Genomic DNA, 21,741 nt, shown 5'->3' with positions numbered 1-21,741 from the left:
TTCAAGGGGAGAGAAAAATGATCTCTGATAGAAAAGAGATTTCTCTAGGCAAAAAAGCAATCCTGATGAAGAGTGAGCATTCAAAGGATCCTCCTAGGGCTGCAACCTAACAGCAAGTGGGGAAGAAGGATGTGTATCAATGGGTGCTACCTTGACCTGTTCCACCTTCCTGAGGATCCTCTGAGGGGTACCCTGCTCCTCAGTTCTTTGGTTCTCATGGACTGAGTCCCAGCAGTTACCACACTGGAGCTCTGTGGAGAGCAGACAGAGGAATCTTAAACTGAAATCAGAAGAAATTCCGAAAGCCAAAAAGAGCAAACATAGGAAGCCACATCCATGAATATTACTTGTATTTGTACAGCAGCTTTCAAACCATCCCACCTGGCCCACATCCCACCTCGTGTTTGACTCTTTTGCATATTTGGCTTACTAGTGAGCTAGTAAGAGAATTTCATAGACTTTCTCTTTTTTAAAAAGGTTGAAAATCTTTGAATGGGGGAAAGTATTCTATGTATTTATTGTTTAACCAAATATTTCATTACATAGTGACCTCTACTGGGAAGAATAAATATATCACTGGGACTGACAAAATCAGTCACCAACTTAGTCTGTTTAGTCAAAGCATTGGTTAATTAGGAAGAGCAAGTTTGCTTAAATCTATTAGTTAGAACCAGTTGTACTCTGAATGTTTTAAAAAAGATTTTTTGAAATATTTCAAACTTACGAAGCATACAGAAAAATATAATAAACACACACCTGTCACCTAACCTTACCAGATCTTAATATTTTGCCATATTTACCTCAGATGTTTCATCAGTAAGATAATCACATATAAAAGAAGCCTCTTTGTCCTTCCTGAAAACAGCCCCTTCCTTCCCTCCCCTAAAGAGGGCACTGCTTGGTGTTCATATTTCTCACAAATATCTTCATACTCTCCTTCATATGAATGTATTCACATATAATACAGGTAATTGTGTTGCAATTTTTAAATTTTTCTATAAATGAGCTTCTACAAACACATATGTGTATATATATATATATATATATATACCTTTCTGAAATTTATACTTCTCTGCTGGTTGTATTGGCCTATTACTGATGGGGAAAACATAATTCTTCATAGTAGAGGTAGGTGGGATAAAGTTGCCAAAGGGATTCTACAAAAATCTTTGCAAACAGGACATAGGAGAAAACCAACAGGACAGAGGAGCTAATATTATCAAGCCCTTAAACATTTTTCCTTTCTCTTTTCTGATTCTTTTTATGTGTGTAGATTCTCTTTTTCAATCTGAGATAAGTCAAAAATAATAATTTCTCTAGATCAACCTCTTAAACAAGGCAAAATATTATCCTTTTCGATTTGCAATAATCTTGTTGTGAGGAAGAATAATGTAATGTGCTGTGAAATCCTATGTCATTAAATGGCATGATCTGGCAATGCTGCCTTCATACAGCTGTGTACTTATTTGCAAAAGACAATATGTTATATATGGAAGCTTTTGCCTTTAATACTTTAACACAGAGAAAGGAGATATGGAACTCCAAGCCTAAGGAACAACAATAAGAATAATGAATTATTCTGGCTGGCATTGGCTCCCCTGGGGAGGCCTGGGAGAAGAAGGAATACTATAGAGTCAGAATAAATGATTTCAGGTCTTGGATCCCTAACTTACTAAACAGCTTATCTGCCTTGGGTGAATTAACACCTCTCTCCATGCTGCAGGATTCTCTTCTATAATATTATCGTGTCATAATAGTATCTACCTAATAAACCTGCTGTAAAGAATAAAAGGGATAATATATCAAATATACTTAGGAGGGAGAGATTAAAGATGGTGGTGTGAGAGGTGAGACACACGCTTGTCCTAAAATTGCATATCATATGAAAATATAATTAATACAACTAATCCTGAAAGAGCAACAGGAAAGAGAACTGCGCCAGACTGCATACACCTGGAGAAAAGAGCAGACATTACAGAACAGAGTAACCTACCAAAGCTGTAGCCAGCAGGACCCCAGCCCTTCCCCCACCCCAGTTCATCAGTGAGAGGAAGAGAAATGGAGTGGGGGAGGGAGTGGAGGCCTGGGACTGCTGAATACCTAACTCTAGAGATCTGTCTGGGAGCACGAAGCCACAATAGGAACCTCAGTAACTTCAAAAGATTGAAATTGTACCAACCAGCTTCTCAGATCACAAAGGTATGAAACTAGAAAGAAACTACACAAAGAAAATGAAAAAGCCCACAAACGCATGGAGGCTTAATAACATGCTCCTAAATAATCAATGGATCAATGACCAAATAAAAACAGAGATCAAAAAAAAAACCAAAACAGAGATCAAGCAATATATGGAGACAAATGACAACAATGATACAACAACACAAAATTGGTAGGACACAGCCAAGACCATGCTAAGAGGAAAGTATATTGCAACACAGGCCTACCTCAGGAAAGAAGAACAATCCCATTTAAGCAGTCTAAACACACAATTAATTAAACTAGAACAAGAAGAACAAATGAGGTGCAAAGGCAGTAGAAGGAGGGACATAATAAAGATTAGAGCAAAAATAAATGAAATTGAGAAGAATAAAAGAATACAAAGAATCAATGAAAGCAGGAGCTGGTACTTCAAGAAAATAAACAAAATAGATAAACCCCTGGTCAGACTTATCAAGAAAAAAAGAGAATCTACACACATAAAAAGAACCAGAAAAGAGAAAGGAAAAATCACGACGGACACCACAGAAATACAAAGAATTATTAAAGAATACTGTGAAAAAACTCTATGCTAACAAATACGATAACCTAAAAGAAATGGACAACTTTCTAGAAAAATACAACCTTCCAAGGCTGACCCAGGTAGAAACAGAAAATCTGAACAGACCAGTTATTAGCAATGAAATTGAATTGGTAATCAAAAAACTACCTAAGAACAAAACGCGGGGACCAGATCACTTTACCACTGAATTTTATCAAACATTTAGTGAAGACCTAATATGCATTCTCCTTAAAGTTTTACAAAAAGTAGAAGAGGAAAGAATACTTCCAAACTCATTCTATGAGACCAGCATCACTCTAATACCAAAACCAGACAAACACACCACAAAAAAAGAAAATGCAGACCAATTTCCCTGATGAACATACATGCAAAAATACTCAACAAACTATTAGTGAATCCAATTCAAAAACACATCAAAAATGTCATCCATCATCATCAAGTAAGATTTATTCCAGGGATGCAAGGATGGAACAATATTCGAAAAACCATCAACATCATCCACCACATAAAAAAAAAAAAAGGACAAAAACCACATAATCATATCCATATATGCTGAAAAAGCATTTGACAAAATTCAACATCCATTCATGATAAAAACTCTCAACAAAATGGATATAGAGGGCAAGTACCTCAACATAATATAGGCCATATATGACAAACCCACAGCCAATATTATACTTACCAGCAAGAAGCTGGAAGCTTTTTCCTTTAAGATTGGGAACAAGACAAGGATGCCCATTCTCTCCACTTTCATTCAACATAGTTCTGGAGGTCCTAACCATGGCAATCAGACAACAGAAAGAAATAAAAGGCATCCAGATTAGTAAGGAAGAAGTTAAACTGTCACTATTTGCAGATGACATGATCTTGTACATAAAAAACCCTAAATAATCCACCCCGAAACTACTAGAACAAATAACTGAATTCAGCAAAGTTGTGGGATACAAAATTAATACACAGAAATCGGTTGCATTCCTATATACTAACAATGAACTAATGGGAAGATAAATCAGGAAAACAATTCCATTCACAATTGCATCAAAAAGAATAAAATACCTAGGAATAAACCAAACCAAGAAAGTGAAAGACCTATACTCTGAAAACTACAAGACACTCATGAGAAAAGTTAAAGAAGATACCAATAAATGGAAATACATTCCATGCTCATGGACAGGAAAAATTAATATTGTCAAAATGGCCATCCTGCCTAAAGCAATCTGCAGATTCAATGCAATCCCTATCAAAATACCAACAGCATTTTTCAATGAACTAGAAAAATCAGTTGTAAAATTCATATGGAACCATAAAAGATCACAAACAGCCAAAGCAATCCTGAGAAGGAAGAATAAAGCTGGGGGTACTATCCTCCCCAACTTCAAGCTCTACTACAAAGCCACAGTAATCAAGACAATTTGGTATTGGCACTAGAACAGACCCATAGATCAATGGAACAGACTAGAGATCCCAGATATAAACCCAATCATATATGGTCAATTAATATATGATAAAGAAGCCATGGATATACAATGGGGAAATGACAGCCTCTTCAACAATTGGTGTTGGCAAAACTGGACAGCTACATGTAAGAGAATGAAACTGTATTATTGTCCAACTCCATACACAAAAGTAAACTCAAAATGTATCAAAGACCTGAACGTAAGTCATGAAACCAAAAACTCTTAGAAGAAAACATAGGGAAAAACTTCTTGAATATAAACATAAGCAACTTTTTCCTGAATGCATCTCCTCAGGCAAGGGAAACATAAGCAAAAATAAACAAATGGGACTACATCATACTAAAAAGCTTCTGTACAGCAAAGGACACCATCAGCACAACAAAAAGGCATCCTACAGTGTGGAAAAATATATTTGTAAATGACGTATCTGACAAGGGGTTAACATCCAAAATATATAAAGAACCAATAAGCCTCAACACCCAAAAAGCAAACAACCCGAAAAAAAAATGGGTGGGGGTTCTGAACAGACAATTCTCCAAATAAGAAATTCAGATGGCCAACAGGACATGAAAAGTTGCTCCACATCACTAATTATCAGAGAAATGCAAATTAAAACCACATTGAGATACCTCCTCACACAAGTTAGGATGGCCAACACAGAAAAGACTAGGAAAAACAAATGCTGGTGAGGATGCGGAGAAAGGGGAACCCTCCTACACTGCTGGTGGGAATATAGATTAGTTTAACCAATATGGAGGTTCCTCAAAAAACTAAAAATAGAAATACCATTTGACCCAGGAATTCCACTCCTAGGAATTTACCCCAAGAAAACAAGATCTGATATTCAAAAAGACATATGCACCCCTATGTTTATTGCAGCACTATTTACAATAGCCAAAATATGGAAGTAACCTAAGTGTCTGTCAGCAGATGAATGGATAAAGAAGATGTGGTACATATACACAATGGAATATTTTTCAACCATGAGAAGAAAACAAATCCTACCATTTGCAATAACATGGATGGAGCTAGAGGGTATTATGCTCAGTGAAGTAAGCCAGGTGGAGAACAAGTATCAAATGATTTCCCTCATTTGTGGGCTATAACAACAAAGGAAAACTGAAAGAACAAACAGCAGCAGACTTACAGAATCCAAGAAAGTTCCAGCAATTACCAAAGGGGAGTGGTGGGAGTCGGTGAGTAGGGAGGGAGGGAGAAGAGAATGGAGGGGTATTATGATTGGTACATATGTTGTTGGGGGGTCACAGGGAAGACAGTGTAGCACAGCGAAGACAAGTAGTGACTCTGCGGCATCTTACTACACTGATGGACAGTGACTTCAATGAGATATGGGGGAACTTGATGATATGAGTGAATGTAGTAACCACAACGTTTTTAATGTGAAACCTTTGTAAGAGTGTATATCAATGATACCTTAATAAGAAAAAAAATGTTTTCTATTCTTTTGAGTATCAATTTTCTTCTACCTATGCCTAAGAAAGATGTAACATACATTCATTCAAGAAATATTGATTGAATGCCTACCATGTGACAGGCTCTTTTCTAGGAATTGGGGATAAAATAGTGGACAAGACAGACAAAATGCTTTCCCTTATGGAGCTTACTTTTTAGTGAAAGAAACTGACAATTAAAGAGGAGACTAAAATATAAATACAATCAGTTAGTAATTCATACTATCATGGTATATAAAATATTACAGGTGGAGATATTTAGATAGAGTGGTCAAGAAAAGCTTCCCTGACAAAGGTCTCATTTGAATAAATGGGTTCAAAAGAGATCCATGCAATTATTTGACAGTACAAACAAAGGGAGCAGCAAGTGTAAATGTCCTGCACAGGAGTAAGCTTGGCCTCTTTGTGGAATAACAAGAAGTCCAGAATGACTACACCAGAGTGAGCAATAGACAGAGTTTTCTTTTTTTTTTAATTTTGGTATCATTAATCTACAATAACATGAGGAACATTATGTTTACTAGGTTCCCCACTTCACCAAGTCCCCCCACACACAACAATCATTACAGTCACTGTCCATCAGTGTAGTAAGATGCTGTAGATTCACTACTTGTGTTCTCTGGGTTGCACAGACCTCCCCATGCCTCCCCCGCATTATACATGCTAACCGTAATGCCTTCTTTCTCCCCCCCCTTATCCCTCCCTTCCTACCCATCCTACCCAGTCTATTTCCCTTTGGTAACTGTTAGTCCATTCTTGGTTGGGTTCTGTGATTCTGCTGCTGTTTTGCTCCTTCAGCTTTTTCCTTGTTCTTACACTCTACATATGAGTGAAATCATTTGGTATTTGTCTTTCTCCGCATGGCTTATTTCACTGAGCATAATACCCTCTAGCTCCATCCATGTTGTTGCAAATGGTAGGATTTGTTTTCTTCTTATGGCTTAATAATATCCATTGTGTATATGTACCATATCTTCTTTATCCATTCATCTTCTGATGGACACTTAGGTTGCTTCCATTTCTTGGCTATTGTAAATAGTGCTGCAATAAACATATGGGTGCATCTGTCTTTTTCAAATTAGGCTGCTGCATTTTTAGGGTAAATTCCTAGAAGTGGAATTCCTGGGTCAAATGGCATGTCTATTTTGTGCTTTTTGAGGAACCTCCATACTGCTTTCCACAATGGTTGAACTAATTTACATTCCCACCAGCAGTATAGGAGGGTTCCCCTTTCTCCACAATCTCGCCTATATTTGTTGTTGTATGTCTTTTGGACAGTGGCGATCCTTACTGGTTTGAGGTGATATCTCATTGTGGTTTTAATTTGCATTTCTCTGATGACTAGCGATGTGGAGCATCTTTTCATGTGTCTGTTGGCCATCTGAATTTCTTCTTTGGAGAACTGTCTGTTCAGCTCCTCTGCCCATTTTTTAATTGGATTATTTGCTTTTTGTTTGTTGAGGTGCGTGAGCTCGTTATGTATTTTCGATGTCAAGCCCCTATCGGATCTGTCATTTACGAATATATTCTCCTATACTGTAGGGTACCTTTTTGTTCTATTGATGGTGTTCTTTGCTGTACAGAAGCTTTTCAGCTTGATATAGTCCCACTTGTTCCTTTTTTGCTTTTGTTTTCCTTGCCTAAGGAGATATGTTCATGAAGAAGTCGTTCATGTTTATGTCCATGAGATTTTTGCCTATGTTTTTTTCAAAGAGTTTTATGGTTTCATGACTTACATTCATGTCTTTGACCCATTTCGAATTTACTTTTGTTTATGAGATTAGACAGTGATCCAGTTTCATTCTCTTAGATGTAGTTGTCCAGTTTTGCCAGCACCATCTTTTGAAGAGACTGTCATTTCCCCATTGTATGTCCATGGCTCCTTTATCATATATTAATTGACCATATATGTTTGGGTTAATGTCTGCAGTCTTTATTCTGTTCCACTGGTATGTGGCTCTGTTCTTGTGCCAGTACCATATTGTCTTTATTACTGTGGCTTTATAGAAGAGCTTGAAGTTGGTGAGCAAGATCTCCCCCACTTTATTCTTCCTTCTCAGGATTGCTTTGGCTATTCGGGGTGTTTGGTGTTTCCATATGAATTTTTGAACTATTTGTTCCAGTTCATTGAAGAATGCTCTTGGTAATTTGATGGGGATTGCATCAAATCTGTATATTGCTTTGGGCAGGATGGCCATTTTGACAATATTAATTCTTCCTAGCCAAGAGCATGGGATGAGTTTCCATTTGTTAGTGTCCTCTTTAATTTCTCTTAACAGTGTCCCATCGTTTTCAGGGTATAGGTCTTTCACTTCCGTGGTTAAGTTTATTCCTAGGTATTTTATTCTTTTTGATGCAATTGTGAATGGATTTTTTTTCTGATTTCTCTTTTAGTTCATTGTTAGTGTATAGGAAAGCCACAGATTTCTGTGTGTTAATTTTGTATCCTGCAACTTTACTGAATTCTGATATTAGTTCTAGTAGTTTTGGAGCAGAGTCCTTAGGGTTTTTTATGTACAATATCATGTCATCTGCAAATAGTGACAGTTTGACTTCTTCTTTACCAATCTGGATTCCTTGTATTTCTTTGTTTTGTCTGATTGCCATGGCTAGGACCTCCAGTACCATGTTGAATAACAGTGGGGAGAGTGGGCATCCCTGTCTTGTTCACGATCTCAGAGGAAAAGCTTTCAGCTTCTCGCTGTTCAGTATGATGTTGGCTGTGGGTTTATCATATATGGCCTTTATTATGTTGAGGTACTTGCCCTCTATACCCATTTTGTTGAGAGTTTTTATCATGAATGGATATTGAATTTTGTCGAATGCTTTCTTAGCATCTAAGGAGATGATCATGTGGTTTTTGTCCTTTTTTTTATTTATGTGGTGGATGATGTTGATGGATTTTTGAATGTTTACCATCCTTGCATCCCTGGGATGAATCCCACTTGGTCATGGTATATGATTCTTTTGATGTATTTTTGAATTCGGTTTGATAATATTTTATTGAGTATTTTTGCGTCTATGTTCATCAGGGATATTGGTCTGTAGTTTTCTTTTTTGGTGGGGTCTTTGCCTGGTTTTGGTATTAGGGTGATGTTGGCTTCATAGAATGAGTTTGGGAGTATTCCCTCCTCTTCTATTTTTTGGAAAACTTTAAGGAGAGTGGGTATTATGTCTTCTCTGTATGTCTGATAAGATTCCAAGGTAAATACATCTGGCCCAGGGCTTTTGTTCTTGGGTAGTTTTTGATTACCCCTTCAATTTCGTTGCTGGTAATTGGTCTGTTTAGATTTTCTGTTTCTTCCTTGGTCAGTCTTGGAAGGTTGTATTTTTCTAGGAAGTTGTCCATTTCTTCTAGGTTTTCCAGCTTCTCAGCATATAGGTTTTCATAGTATTCTCTAATAATTCTTTGTATTTCTGTGGGGTCCATAGTGATTTTTCCTTTCTCATTTCTGATTCTATTGATGTGTGTTGATTTTCTTTTTCTCTTAATAAGTCTGGCTAGGGGCTTATCTATTTTGTTTATTTTCCTTAAAGAACCAGCTTTTGGTTGCATTGATTTTTTTCTATTGTTTTATTCTTCTCAATTTTATTTATTTCTTCTCTGATCTTTATTATGTCCCTCCTTCTCCTGACTTTAGGCCTCATTTGTTCTTCTTTTTCCAATTTCAGTAATTGTGACTTTAGACTAGTCATTTGGGATTGTTCATCCTTCTTTAAATATGCCTGGATTGCTATATACTTTCCTCTTAAGACTGCTTTTTCTGCATCCCACAGAAGTTGGTGCTTTGTGTTGTTGTTATCATTTATTTCCATATATTGCTTGAACTCTATTTTGATTTGGTCGTTGATCCATTGTTTGTTTAGGAGCATGTTATTAAGCCTCCATGTGTTTGTGGGTCTTTTTACTTTCTTTGTACAATTTATTTCTAGTTTTATACCTTTGTCGTATAAAAAGTTGGTTGGTAGAATTTCAATCTTTTTGAATTTACTGAGACTCTTTTTGTGGCCCAGTATGTGGTCTATACTGGAGAATGTTCCTTGTGCACTTGAGAAGAATGTGCATCCTGTTGCTTTTGGATGTAGAGTTCTATAGATGTCTATTAGGTCCATCTGTTCTAGTGTGTTGTTTAGTGACTCTGTGTTCTTACTCATTTTCTGTCTGGTGGATCTATCTTTTGGAGTGAGTGGTGTGTTGATGTCTCCTAAAATGAATGCATTACATTCTATTTCCTCCTTTAATTCTGTTAGTATTTGTTTCACATATACTGGTGCTCCTGTGTTGGGTGCATATATATTTATAATGGTTATATCCTCTTGTCGGACTGAGCCCTTTATCATTATGTAATGTCCTTCTTTATCTCTTGTTACTTTCTTTATTTTGAGGTCTATTTTGTCTGATACTAGTATTGCAACACCTGCTTTTTTCTCCCTGTTGTTTGCATGAAATATCTTTTTCCATCCCTTGACTTTTAATCTGTGCATGTCTTTGGGTTTGAGGTGAGTCTCTTGTAAGCAGCATAAAGATGGGTCTTTCTTTTTTATCCATTCTGTTACTCTGTGTCTTTTGATTGGCACATTCAGTCCATTTACATTTAGGGTGATTATTGAAAGATATGTACTTATTTCCATTGCAGGCTTTAGATTCGTGGTTACCAAAGGTTCAAGGTTAGCTTCTTTACTCTCTTACTGTCTAACTTAACTCGATTATTGGGCTATTATAAACACAGTCTGATGATTCTTTATTTCTCTCCCTTCTTATTCCTCCTCCTCCATTCTTTATATGTTGCGTGTTTTATTCTGTGCTCTTTTGTGTTTCCTTTGATTGCTTTTGTGGGTAATTGATTTTATTTTTTGCCTTTAGTTAGTATTTGGTTGGTCTGCTTTCTTTGCTGTGATTTTATTTTCTCTGGTGACATCTATTTAGCCTTAGGAGTGCTCCCATCTAGAGCAGTCCCTCTAAAATACCCTGTAGAGGTGGTTTGTGGGAGGCAAATTCCCTCAACTTTTGCTTGTCTGGGAATTGTTTAATCCCTCCTTCATATTTAAATGATAATCGTGCTGGATACAGTATCCTTGGTTCAAGGCCCTTCTGTTTCATTGCATTAAGTATATCATGCCATTCTCTTCTGGCCTGTAAGGTTTCTGTTGAGAAGTCTGATGATAGCCTGATGGGTTTTCCTTTGTAGGTGACCTTTTTCCTCTCTCTAGCTGCCTTTAAAACTCTGTCCTTGTCCTTGAGCTTTGCCATTTTAATTATTATGTGTCTTGGTGTTGTCCTCCTTGGGTCCCTTCTGTTGGGAGTTCTGTGTACTTCTGTGGTCTGAGCGACTATTTCCTCCCCCACTTTGGGGAAGTTTTTAGCAATTATTTCTTCAAATACACTTTGTATCCCTTTTTCTCTCTCTTCTTCTTCTGGTACCCCTGTAATGTGGATATTGTTCCTTTTGGATTGGTCACACAGTTCTCTTAATATTGTTTCATTCATGTAGGTCCTTTTGTCTTTCTCTGTGTCAGCTTCTATGCGTTCCTGTTCTCTGGTTTCTAATCCATCAATGGCCTCTTGCATCTCATCCATTCTGCTTTTAAATCCTTCCAGAGTTTGTTTATTTCTGTATTCTCCCTTCTTAGCTCTTGCATATTTTTCTGCAAGTCCATCAGCATAGTTATGACCTTAATTTTGAATTCTTTTTCAGGAAGATTAGTTATGTCTATCTCCCCAGGTTCCTTTTCAGGGGAGACTGCCTAGGTTAATCTGGTCTGTATCAAATTCTTCTGCCTTTTCATGGTGATAAAGATAGTTGTGGGTAGTTGCCACATGTCAGCTGGGAGAACGTCCCTTCTTGCTAGTTTATGGCCTTCCTCTCCTTGGAGAATGGCAACCTGTAGCAACTGTGTTGGGCAGTTGCACCCAGGCGGGGTTTCTGATTCTTGCCTTGGTGCTGTGAAAGAAGCTTCGAGCACCGTTGCTATGGCGGGGCATGCTGGAGTGGGAACTGGAGGGAGGCTGTTTATCGCCGTGAGGGGCCTCGGAGCCGCACTAACACCCAGGGGGTTAGGGCATCCAGAGTTCCCTGGGTTCCCAGCTGCTGAGGTGATTGTGCCGGGAAACCTTCATCCAGCTGTGGGGTCCCTGTCCTTTTTAGACTTTCAAAAAGCACTCATTTTTCTTTGTCCCAGGGGCGCCAGCTGCCGGGACCCACTCGCAGATTTTAATGTCCCGTTTCCTTAGTATCCAGGACCCCACACACTGTGTGTCTGTGCTCCCAGTGCGGATGGCTAGGGCTGGGTGTTCAGCAGTCCTGGGCTCCCTCTCCCTCCCCGCTCCGACTCCTCTCCTCCCACCAGGAGCTGGGGTGAGGGGCGCTCAAGTCCTGCCAGGCCGTGGCTTATATCTTACCCTGTTCGCGAGGTGCTGGGTTCTCAGAGGTGTAGATGTAGCCTGGCTGTTGTCCTGTATCCTCTGGGCTCTCTTTTAGGAATAGTTGTATTTGTTGTATTTTCAAAAATATATATGTTTTTGGGAGGAGATTTGTGCTGTTCTACTCATGCCGCCATCTTGGCTTCTCTGTACAAGAGATTTTTGCCTATGTTTTTTTCTGAGAGTTGTATGGTTTCATGAGTTACATTCAGGTGTTCGATCCATTTCGAATTTACTTTTGTTTATTGGGGTTAGACAATGATCCAGTTTCATTCTCTTACATGTAGCTGTCCAGTTTTGCCAACACCAACAGTTGAAGAGGTTGTCATTTCTCCATTGTATGTTCATGGCCCCTTTATCATATATTAATTGACCATATACATTTGGGTTAATGTTTGGAGTCTGTCGGGTCCCTTCCCTGTCTCTGACCTGCAGATGAGGGAAGAGATGCAATTGTTCGTCGAAGATCTTAAGGACCAGCCAGGGGACTCAAGGTGTGACAGTGCAAGAGTGGTGCCGAGAAGGCATCTCTCATATTTATTGATAAAATGGTTGTTAACAACAATATTGGGGCTTCCATGCACAATCATTAATTAAGTTCAACTCTCAACAGTTTCACTTTCTGCAGGATAACGAACAAATCCTCATGGTGAACGAACACAGAAACTCTTTCTGTCTTGGCTACTGTTTCTGTCTTGACTACAATCATGAACCATAAACAAACCATCAAGGCAAAAGTGCTTATACATATGATTTTCATACTTTATATATAAATTCCATATAATTCCCACATTTCCCCCTTTTTGTTTTTAAAAGGCTTCAAGATAATGATGTAACTCAAGTGAAAGATCTGTTCTTAATTTTTTAAATATCAACCTAGCTGGACAAAAGCAGCAGAGAATGCCTCATATAAATGGGGGGACGAGGTTCTAAGACTCGCCTCAGTTGGCCCCCACCTCCTCACCTGTTGACCCTTTATGACTGTGCCTGTCTTAGGTTGTTCCTCCCATGAGGAATCTTACCCGTCTCTGGCTAACTAGCTATCTCCTGGGGCCACACAGGGAGAGAACGTGTGGAAAAAGGAGGCATTAGGAGTAGACTGAAGTTTGTTGATGTTTGTTTTTATACTCTCACTCTTATGTCCAGCTTTAATCATAGAAATCACAAAATACAAAGATTTAGTGCACGGACTTTCATAAGTAACAATGCAAACAAAGGACAATCATTTTTTAGACATCACTTCTAGGAAAGTAGCATAAGCAAGCATTGGTTTCAACAAACTGGTGACTATATGACGCATCCAGGGTATCAAGACTGGAAGGCAAATACACAAAAGAAACAGGCCTACAATTACTGGCCATATCCAGTGAAACCAAGAAAACCATTTAGGTATTTCAGGCATTTGAGAAAACTTATCAATAATATGATGAATATTGTCTATTTGATTGTGAATAGTTTGAGAAAAGTCAGACAGATTAAAACACATGCCTGGAAACTGTTCACATTCCATATGTTCTTTTAACAATAGATAGTCTATAGTAGCACGGTCTTGAAGTACCGCAACTCATACTTCTCCCAGTTCTTGGTTGAGTTCAGATAATACAGAAGCAGTCAGATTTGTTGTTTTACTGTATGCACAGGCCATCTTGGATATTTCATTCTGCATTCCTACAACAAGTCCTGGAACTGGTAAGATGAATGCAGCAGCAACAGCTACAGCAACAGGATCCAACAACTTCAAGTTGTTATCATAATCAGGTGACAGGGCTCGAGAAATCTGTCTGTGCTTATATCCAGGATGGTCTATAAGAGCAGGAAGAATACGTCCTACTCCACAAACACCTTGATAATGTGAATAAAAGGCTTGATATGTTTTGTTATTGCATAAAAATACCCAGCCATTTGGAAGTCTATATCCAAAAGGCCATTTTACATGAATTACAGTAAGAAGGAATATGAGTGCAATTAATGCATATACATTCAGAAACTACAGTAGTACTGACAAGTAAGTTCAATTGAACTTCACGAGTAAGAACTTTAGGAGAGTGAGTAATGTTTATTCCTGAAATATTAGTGAAAACAAAAAGGGAGTCCTATACCTATCAAATTCTTCTTTAATAATCCACCAATAGAGGAATCTCCTGCTACACAAGAAGATGACTTGTTCAGTCCTCGACTTGCAAGTTGTAGCCACATATTAGGTGAAGAAAATTCTCGCTCTGGAGAGAGTGATATGTCTAAGTAGACATAACTACTTTTATATAATATATCAGGAGATCCTTTTTGATATTTTTCACAAGAATAATTGCCAATATCATTTCTGGTCAAAACTGTTTTATAAATGTCATAGCGAGTATTGTCTCTTTTAGACTAATCAGTTGCATTATTCCATCCAAGCTTTCCTCCATACTTTTGTCTATATATCTCTTCACCATCTTTTTTCCATACTATAGGACCTACAGGAGTAAAACAGGTGTATACACACTGAAGGACTACTCCTCAGCCTAAATATGGAGGACTGCTCACATTAGCTGTAATAGTGCAAGCTTGTGCAGTGTGTGTATGTATAAATGTTATCACCAAAAATAAAAGTAGAAACTTCACTATCCAGGAAGCTTCATTCCAGTGATGACGTTTGTTGGTGGCCATCCTCTGGAGCAGCTCTTTCTGAGGATGTTGATATTGGAAGTTCTTCTTTATATCGTATCTTAATTCTTTTTCTGGGTAGCCAAATCAAGCGTTGATCCTGTGTAATGACACAAACAAACCCTTTGCCCCACACTTTGATATGACCTTTATACCACTGTGAAGAACCTATTGGAGACCACCATACAGTAACTGCTGTTGTTTCAGGAAAAGAAATATTGTCAGAAAAATGTATTTCTATAGCTGATTGTCCATCACCTTTTAAGAGATCGAAATTAAGAACATGTAAAGCATGCATTAAGCGTTGATTTGCTGTTAATTTTATCATATCCGGGAATAATCCCCCTTTTTCTTTTAACAAATAATGCTTAAGAGTAAGATGACGACGTTCAATTAGAGCTTGACCTGTAGAATTGTAAGGAATGCCTGTTTTATGAGTAATATTATACAGCTGAAAAAATCTCTTTAGTGTAGAGGAGAGGTAAACTGGAGCATTGTCAGTTTTTATGTTGGCAGTAACACCTAGTATTGCAAGTGCTTGTAAAAGATGAGTGATAACATGATGAGATCGTTCTCCTGGTAAAGCTGTTGCCCATGAAGCAGAAGAATAAGTATCAATAGAAACATGAACATGCTTAAGAGTTCCAAATTCAGGAACAATAGTAACATCCATTTGCCATAGGGCGTTAGGACGCGTTCCTCTGGGAACAGTTCCTGCTTGCAAACGAGGAGAATTAATTTGAGAACAGGTTGGACAAGAATTCAAGATATTATGAGCTTCAAATGCAGAAAGAGAAAAACGCTTCTGTAAGGTGAAAGAAGGAGCATGAGTCAGGTCGTGATATCGTTGAGCTGGTGAGTAAGTAACTAAAGAAACAAGCTTGTCTACTTTATCGTTATAATATGATAAAGGACCTGGTAAATTAGAATGTGATCGTATATGAGTAATGAAGAAGGGATGTAGACATTGACGGATACACACCTGTAACTGAGAAAATAAAGTGTTAATAGGAGATTGTATGGTGCCTAATGCTGCAGTTTCTAACAGAGGAACAGAAAAGGCAGCATAAGCAGAGTCAGTAACAATATTGACAGGACCTGGAAAATCTTGCAAAGCTTGCAACACAGCATATAACTAATTTTGTTGTGCAGAAGTAAAAGATGTTTGAAAAGTTTTTGACAAACCAGAGCAAGTTGTATAGGCTGCTTTAAAAGATTTTGTACCATCTGTAAAACAGGTAACAGTATTTAATAATGGATTAGGAGAAGTTTTTTGAGGAAGGATCCATTGATGGCGCTGAAAAAATGAAAATAACTTATTCTTAGGATAATGACAGTCAATATTTCCTAAATAATCTGAAAGTGCAATTTGCCAATGAGTATTTTCTTGAAATACTTGCATAATATTTTGTTTAGATAAAGGAAGAATAATGGAGTGAGGGTCTTGACCAATCATCTGTCTTAGTCTCTGTCGTTCTTTAAGGATAATGGAGGCTACTTTGTCAATGTAAGGTTGTAAGGAGGGTTTAGTTTGATACTGCAGAAATATCCATTCTAACCAACCATCACATTGACAGAGCAATCCTGTGGGAGAATGAGGAGTAAAGTAGATTAATAAAAGTAAGGGTTTGTATAAGTCAATTTTTGATAATTAAGCTTTTTGAATGTGTTGTTCTATCCACTTAAGTTCTTCTTCAGCTTTTGAGGTTAAGTCTCTAGGACTATTAAGATCTGAGGGTCCCTTTAAAATATTAAAAAGATGTTGTAATTTATAAGTAGGAATTCCTAATAATGGTCGGATCCAATTAATATCCCCTAAGAGCTTTTGAAAATCATTTAAAGTTTTAAGATAATCTCTCCTAATTTGAATTTTCTGAGGAATTATTGAATTTTCTTGAATTTTATTTCCCAAATAATTCATTGGGTATTGTATTTGTATTTTATCTGGCGCTATTTGTAATCCCCATTGTTTTAACTCAGTTTCAGTCTCATTGAGAATATTGGTAAGAGATAAATGCTTAGGCAGGGCTATGAGAATATCATCTATATAATGAATGATATAAGCTGAAGACCATTTTTCACATATAGGCTGAAGAGCTCTATGCACATAATTTTGACAAATTGTAGGGCTATTTAACATTCCTTGAGGAAGTACTTTCCATTGGAATCTTTCTGAAGGTGCCTGTAAATTTAAAGAAGGGACAGTAAAAGCAAACTTTTCCCTGTCCATTATAGCTAAAGGAATTGTAAAAAAACAATCTTTAAGATCAATTATAGCCATGTTCCAGTTCTTTTGGAACCATAGTTGGAGAAGGGAGGCCTTGTTGCAAAGGTCCCATAGGTTTAAGAACTGCATTAATTTGTCTTAAATCTTGTAAAAGTCTCCAATTTCCTGATTTCTTTTTTATAACAAATACAGGAGAATTCCATGGGCTTGTGGAAAATTCTAACCTATCTAGCTGAAATTGTTCTTGAACTAATGTGTGTAGGGCTGCCAATTTTTCTTTATTGAGGGGCCATTGATCCACCCAAACAGGCGTCTGAGTGGTCCACTGTAATGGTATAGGAGCTGGCAGCCGTTTATCAATGACCCCTAAGAAAAAGACTGAACTGATGAAGGCTCATTAAAAGACAATGTAGTATGCCATTGTTGCATTAAATCTCGTCCCCAGAGATTAATTGCTACATCAACAATGAAAGGTTTTAACAAAGCTAATTGTTTTTCAGCACCGAGACAATGCAAGGTAGCTGAACTTTGCCATACTTGAGAAGCTGTACCAATACCTGAAACTTGAATATGCTTCTCTTGTTTGGGCCAATTTTTTGGCCAATATTTAAGAGCAATTACAGACACATCAGCTCCTGTATCCAACAATCCTGTAAAAGACTTGCCTTGAATTCTGATCTTGCATTGAGGTCTATCAGATGTAATTTTTGTATTAAGCCATATTTGTTTATCTGTCCTTCCAAATCCACCTTGTCCTCTCTCATAAGGTGTTGTTGAAGGTGGGAGATAGGGAAGTAAAAGTAATTGAGCAATTCTTTCTCCTTGAGGTATATATAATTCCTTATAAGTGACACCATTATTTTAATCTCACCCATATAATCTTGATCAATAACTCCAGGTCTTACTATTAATCCTTTTAGAGTCCAGCTACTACCGCCTAAAAGTAATCCTACAGAATTAGCTGGTAAAGGACCAAAAATTCCTGTACTAAGTAATTGAACTTCTTGTGATGGGTGTAAATATACAGATTGAGAAGAGGCAAGATCTACAGCAGCACTTCCTTTAGTTGCAGCTTGTAAATCATGCCATGTTCTTTTACTTGGAGAGGATGCCTCTGTATTGTTTTCTAGGGTCTCAGAGGCTGGCCCGATTGGAGGTTTAAAGGCTGAGATTCATTGATAGGATTACCATATTTATCAAATTTTGAACGACATTCATTAGACCAATGTCTCCCTTTTTTACATTTTGGGCAAACAGACTGCAGTTTATTTTTAAAATTTGACTCTCTTGTTCTCTTCTGCAATCGGCAGTCTTTCTTCATATGCTCTTGTCTGCCACAACCAAAACACTTTAAATTTCCTGCATTTCTCCTTGACTTTCCTTTCATAGCAATTGCTAGTAAATTAGCTTGATATGTAGGAGAACCTATATCAGCACAGGCTTTGATATAATCTTCCATCCTAGCTCCTGCGGCTTTTAAAGGTCTAAGAACTCTCTGACACTCGGTATTTGCATTATCATAGGCTAGCATCTGTAACAACAGATCTCTCTTCTCAGGATGTGCTACTGTCTTTCTCAAATTATCTTGCAATCTCGCAACAAAGTCAACATAGGACTCATTAAGCCCTTGTTTAAGTTTACTAAATGGCAAGACAGGCTTTCCAACTGCTTGTATTTTCTTCCAGGCTTTTAAGCAACACAAACGTACTTGTGTTACTGCTATGTCTTCATATCTAACTTGTCTCTCTATCTGCAGCCAGTCTCCTTGTCCTGCTAGTTATTCAGCAGTTATAAGAATTGGAGGATTGGTGTGCTGATTTCTCAAAGCTTGTGCTTTTGCTTCCTCAGACCACCAGGTTTTAAATTGTAAAAACTCAGAAGAGTCCAGACAAGTACGAGCTAACAAATCCCAATCATGAGGAATCATCCTTTCCTGTTCTGCTAACCCTCTCAAGAGACACACAACGTGTGGAGAATTAGTACCATATGAAGAAATAGCCTGTTTAAAATCTTTTAATGTCTTGTAAGGAATAGGTGTATAAAGTGCTTTGACTCCTCCTTGTGGAAAATCAGGATCCTCACCTGGCCCAAAAGGAGTTAAACTAACTGGTGCTATTAAGGGTGTCAGATAAGCATCTATATCACCCTCCCTCTGAGCTTTACGTATTCCTGCCGCGAAGGCAGACGTTGCAGGAACAGAGACTGGGGATTTTTTATGATGAGAGGAGCGAACAGAACTCTCATAATCGGTCTCTGAAGAAGAGGAAGAGGAGGATGAAGAGGAGTTAGGCAAATGTGGGGATGGAGATCGCCAACTTGATTTTTCTACATCATCTAAGAGTTCTCTCTCACACTCTTGTGTATCTGACTTAGTTTCAGACAGTGGGGGAGTTTGCAAAGGCTGCAAGGCGAGAGTGATCAAATTACATAAAGACCAAACAGGCACAGGGATGACATTTTCCTGCCTGTGAGCCTTTTTAAAATCTCTTTAAAACATTATCCCAATCAGCTTGTTTAAGTGTCCCTTGTGGTGGTAGCCAATAACAATGTTTTTTAATATACTTATAGAGTTGAGCAAAATCTTTTTTAGAAGTTTTCACTCCTGATGTTTTTAGGAGGGCACGGAGTAATTTTAAATAATCCTCCGGTTTAGTTGCTTTAGTTTCTGTTTGGCCCATTTTAGTGTCCCTGACGTCTCGATCCTGTTCCCTACGTACGCTTTCCCGAGAATCTTACCGGATCGACGATCTTCAGAGCTTTCCCCGCCTTAGAATTGCAAGTGCCACCGAGCGGAGGTTCTCCACCCTTAGTTTTGACCATCTTTCAGGTCCCTGTTCGGGCGCCACTTGTCAGGTCCCTTCCCTGTTTCTGACCCGCAGATGAGGGAAGAGACGTGATTGGAGTCTCTATTCTGTTCCTCTCATCTGTGGCTCTGTTCTTGTGCCAGTACCAAATTGTCTTGATTACTGTGGCTTTGTAGTAGAGCTTGAAGTTGGGGAGCGAGATTCCCCCCACTTTATTCTTCCTTCTCAGGATTGGTTTGACTATTCGGGGTCTTTGGTGATTCCATATGAATTTTTGAACTATTTGTTCCAGTTCGTTGAAGAATGCTGTTGGTATAGGCTCCATCATTTTTAAAGAAGTCATGAAGGGAATGATACATTATAAACTTTTCATCCAAAAAAATACTTGCCCCACAGTATATACAGAGAAGACAAGTAATGATTCTTAGTACGCTGATGGACAGTGACTGTAATGGGGTATGTGGGGAGGACTTGATAATAGGGGGAGTGTAGAACCATTATGTTGTTCAAGTAATTGTACATTAATGATACCAAAAAAAAAAAAAGTTAAAGACATAAAAAAAAAATACTTGTCCCATGGTAGAATGTTTACTGATTACATATAACTTTTACCAAAATGCCATGTTTGATATACCTTTTATATCATTAAGTTAAAATATATATGGCTAAAGTGTTATTGGGACTTTAAGTATGAGAAGTTTTATTGTAGCTATACATTTATCATATTTGAGTTTTCAGATCATATTGATGTCAGAGTATTATTTCAGAACAATAAATCTACTATCCATGCTAATGGGCAGGTCTAAAAATTATTTTTTTTCCTTTATGAGAGAACTCCTCTTCCAGGCCTGTTTCAGGCCCCCAATCAAGTAACACTATATTCTTGACTTTTCCTTGGGATAGGAGTTTAAAATCACTTTTTGACACACCCTCTTAGGTCAGTTCTTCTTAATTTTTCTTCAGTGTAATACCAATAAGGGAAGGATAGGGAATACACTATGTAGCTGGAAGTAGCCCCAGACTAAAACTTCATTGTTGATTATGACTAAATCCTAATAAAAAATATACATATTTCATTCTACCTCATTGCTTTAAATTCAAGGAATGTTTCTTGAGGAAGTAGATGTCACACAAAAATATGCTATGTTTAGTTTGTGGCTTAGAATAAATTAGCTGATATACCTAAGAATAACCTTAACTCTCTGCTGGAAAGAGGAGAAAGAGGGCTGGAGAAAGGGAAGAAGAAGCAGGTCCTATGTGAGAGCCTTGAAAAACAAAAAAAGTTTCAGTTTGGAAACCCGAGGTGTGTTTTCTATGTTCAAAATGTACCTTAACCCCTATTTCCTAGAGTCCTATTTCCCTGTATTATTTGCAATTAGGACTTACTTTTCATGGGGCCATTAGAACCGAAGGAGCAATCCCTTCTGACTCATCATCCTCTTTCAGGTAGCATGAATGTCATGCTTTTCCAACTAATATTAGTTGAGCACTTACTATGTAACGGCCTTCCATTTCTAAACTCTTTACATTTACCAAGCCCTTAATCTTTCTACACATCTATGATGAGGCTATTATTATTATTATTATACCCATTAAGTAGAAAAAGGCATAATTTATCCAAGGTTACATAGCTATCAGGTAACTGGTAGGGGAAATTCCAACCTAAACATTCTTAATGGCTGTAATACAGTGCTTTAATGATGTAACATTTAAACCACTGCCTTAAGGCAGTCATTTCTGTGGAAAATTAAAACACATAAAGGCTTTTATAATGTTGGATGTTATAAGCAGTAAGGTTTTTAAAGTAAATTTTCATTCAATTATAATTATTCAATTATCACTTATTGAAAAGTGTATATATCATATTCAATGAATTTTCATAAAGTGAACACACTGATGTAACTATCACCCACATAGAGAAACAGAACATAAGCA

The 21,741-nt window shown here is 37.6% G+C and overlaps 1 long non-coding RNA gene across 1 annotated transcript; it reads right to left on the bottom strand.

The window, feature by feature from the left end:
• Positions 1-12,626: 12,626 nt before the first annotated feature.
• On the bottom strand, positions 12,627-16,440 carry LOC130682876 (uncharacterized). The gene is made up of 2 exons (XR_008996277.1): positions 14,229-16,440; positions 12,627-13,932 (listed from the first exon to the last, which is right to left on the bottom strand). It is a non-coding gene; the product is annotated as an uncharacterized LOC130682876 (long non-coding RNA).
• Between the last annotated feature and the right edge of the window lie 5,301 nt (positions 16,441-21,741).

Source organism: Manis pentadactyla, chromosome 3 (assembly GCF_030020395.1).
Source record: "Manis pentadactyla isolate mManPen7 chromosome 3, mManPen7.hap1, whole genome shotgun sequence".
Lineage (NCBI taxonomy): Eukaryota > Metazoa > Chordata > Mammalia > Pholidota > Manidae > Manis > Manis pentadactyla.
This window is presented reverse-complemented; position numbering and strand designations above follow the sequence as displayed.